We start from the raw sequence: 3,566 nt of genomic DNA, 5'->3' as shown, positions 1-3,566 counted from the left end.
ACTCAGCACTTTGTTGAAGCACCTTTGGCAGTGATTACAGCCTTGAGTCTTCTTGGGTATGACGCTTCAAGCTTGGCACACCTGTGTTTGGGGAGTTTCTCCCATTCTTCTCTACAGATCCTCTAAAGCTCTATCAGATGGATGGGGAGTGTTGCTGCACAGCTATTTTCAGGTCTCTCCAGAGATGTTCGATCGGGTTGAAGACCGGGCTCTGGCTGGGCCACTCAAGGACATTCAGAGACTGAAAATAAAATGTTATTAGTCACATGCGCCGAATACCTTACAGTGAAATGCTTACTTACGAGCCTCTAACCAACAATGTAGTTTTAAAAAATTGCAGATGAGAATAAGAGATAAAAGTAACAAGTAATTAAAGAGCAGCAGTAAAATAACAATAGCGAGACTATATACAGGGGGTACCGATACAGAGTCAATGTGTGGGGGCACAGGTTAGATGAGATAGTATGTACATGTATGTAGAGTTATTAAAGTGACTATGCATAGATGACAGCAGAGAGTAGCAATTGTGTAACGAGGGATTGGGGGGAGGCACTGCCAATAGTCTGGATAGCCATTTGACTAGATGTTCAGGAGTCTTATGGTTTGGAGAATAGCTGTTTAAAAGCCTCTTGGATCTAGACTTGGTGCTCCAGTACCGCTTGCCGTGCGGTAGCAGAGAACAGTCTATGACTAGGGTGGCTGGAGTCTTTACAATTTTTAGGGCCTTCCTTTGACACCGCCTGGTATAGAGGTCCTCGATGGCAGGAAGCTTGGCCCCAGTGATGTACTGGGCCATTCATACTACCCTCTGTAGTTCATTGCGGTCAGAGGCCAGTTGCCATACCAGGCAGTGATGCAACCAGTCAGGATGTTCTCGATGGTGCAGCTGTTGAACCTTTTGAGGATCTGAGGACCAATGCCAAATCTTTTTACTCTCCTGAGGGGAATAGGTTCTGCCGTGCCCTCTTCACGACTGTCTTGGTGTGCTTGGACCATGTTTGTTTGTTGGTGATGTGGACACCTAGGAACTTGAATCTCTCAACCTGCTCCACTGCAGGCCTGTCAGTGAGAATGGGGGCATGCTTGGTTCTCCTCTAGTCCACAATCATCTCCTTTGCCTTGATCACGTTGAGAGAGAGGTTGTTCTCCTGGCACCCAACCACCAGGTCTCTGACCTCCTCCCTATTGCCTGTCTCGTCGTTGTCAGTGATCATGCCTACCACAAATTTAATGGTGGTGTTGGAGTCGTACCCCTGTGTTGAGGATCAGCGTGGCGGATGTGTTGTTACCTCACATAGGTGTTCCTTTTCTCCAGGTGGGAAAAGGCAGTGTGGAGTGCAACAGAGATGGCATTATCTGGGGATCTGTTGGGGTGGTATGCAAATTGGAGTGGGTCTAGGGTTTCAGGCATGATGGTGTTGATGTGAGCCATGACAAGCCTTTCAAAGCACTTCATGGCTACAGGCGTGAGTGCTATGGGTCGGAGGTCATTTAGGCAGGTTACCTTAGTGTTCTTGGGCACAGGGATTATGGTGGTCTGCTTAAAACAACTTGTTATTACAGACTCGGACAGGCAGAGGTTGAAAATGTCAGTGAAGTCACTTGCCAGTTGGTGCTCGCAGTACATGTCCTGGTAATCCGTTTGGCCCTGCGGCCTTGTGATTGTTGACCTGTTTAAAGGTCTTACTCACATCGGCTGCGGAGAGCATGATCACACAGTCTTCCAGAACAACTGGTGCTCTCATGCATGTTTCAGTGTTATTTGCCTCGAAGCGAGCATAGAAGAGATGGTGATGGTGTAGTATGATTCAATCTTATCCTGTATTAACGCATTGCCTGTTTAAGGGTTCATCAGAGGGCATAGCGGGATTTCTTATAAGCTTCCGGGTCAGAGTCCCGCTCCTTGAAAGCGGCAGCTCTAGCCTTTAGCTCAGTGTGGATGTTGCCTGTAATCCATGGCCCTCTGGTTGGGGTATGTACGTACGGTCACTGTGGGGATGACGTCATCGATGCACTTATTGATGAAGCCAATGACTGATGTGGTGTACTCCTCAATGTCATCGGAGGAATCCCGGAAGATATTCCAGTCTGTGCTATCAAAACAGTACTGTAGCATAGCATCTGCTTCATCTGACCACTTTTTATTAATCTAGTCACTGGTGCTTCCTGCTTTAATTTCTGCCTGTAAACAGGAATCCGGAGGATAGAATTATGGCCAGATTTGCCAGAGGTTTATATGCGTCTCTGTGTTAGAGTTCTTTTCCCTCTGGTTGCACATTTAACATGCTGATAGAAATGTCACAAAATTGATTTAAGTTTCTCTGCATTAAAGTCCCCGGCTACTAGGAGTGCCGCCTCTGGGTGAGCGCTTTGTGTTTGCTTATGGTGGAATACAGCTAATTCAATGCTGTCTTAGTGCCAGCCTCTGACTGTGGTTGTATGTAAACAACTAGAAAGAATAGAAATAAACTATTTAGGTCGGTAGTGTGGTCTACAGCTTATCATGAGATACTCTACCTCGGGCGAGCAATAGCTCAAGACTTCCTTAGATATCGTGCACCAGCTGTTGTTTCCAAAAATACATAGACCGCCGCAACTTGTCTTACCAGACGCCGCTGTTCTATCCTGCCAGTACATCGTATAACCAGCCAGCTCAATGTTAATATTGTCGCCGTTCAGCCAAGACTCCGTGAAGCATAAGATGTTACAGTTTTGAATGTGGCGTTCGTAGTTTAATCTTCAGCATAACTTGTCGATTTTATTCTCCAACGATTGCACGTTTGCTAGCAGAATGGAGGGAAGTGGGGGTTTATTAGATCGGATAGAATTCTCAGAAGGCAGCCGAACTTCGGCCCCTCTTTCTCTGCCTCCTCTTCTTGCAGATCACGGGGATCGGGGCCTGTTCCCGAGGAAGCAGTATATCCTTCGCTTCGGGCTCGTCAGAGTCATGAAAGGAAAAAATGATTTTGCTAATCCATGGTGAGTCATCACAGTCCTGATGTGTAGAAGTTTTTTTTCGGTCATAAGAGACGGTAGCGGCAAAATTATGTAGAAAATAAGTTTAAAAATGAGATACAAACAACGCCAATAAACAACAACAAAAATACAATCGGCTGGTGGCACGTAACACATCTGCCTTCTTCTCTGGTGCCATCTCACGAGACTTACATTTACATTTTACATTTAAGTCATTTAGCAGACGCTCTTATCCAGAGCGACTTACAAATTGGTGCATTCACCTTATGACATCCAGTGGAACAACCACTTTACAATAGTGCATCTAAATATTTTAAGGGGGGGACTTGTCCCGAAGCCACTCCTGCATTGTCTTGGCTGTGTGCTTAGGGTCATTGTCCTGTTGGAAGGTGAACCTGAGCGCTCTGGAGAAGGTTTTCATCAATGATCTCTCTGTACTTTGCTCCGTTCATCTGTCTCTCGATCCTGACTGGTCTCCCAGTCCTTGCCGCTGAAAAACGTCCCAACAGCCTGATGCTGCCACCACCATGCTTCACCATAGGGATGGTGCCAGGTTTCCTCCAGACATGATGCTTGGCATTCAGGCCAAA

The sequence above is a fragment of the Oncorhynchus gorbuscha genome, unplaced genomic scaffold (genome assembly GCF_021184085.1).
Source record: "Oncorhynchus gorbuscha isolate QuinsamMale2020 ecotype Even-year unplaced genomic scaffold, OgorEven_v1.0 Un_scaffold_4:::fragment_4:::debris, whole genome shotgun sequence".
Taxonomy (NCBI): domain Eukaryota; kingdom Metazoa; phylum Chordata; class Actinopteri; order Salmoniformes; family Salmonidae; genus Oncorhynchus; species Oncorhynchus gorbuscha.
The sequence above is the reverse complement of the archived record's forward strand: the minus strand, read 5'-3'. Positions refer to the sequence as shown.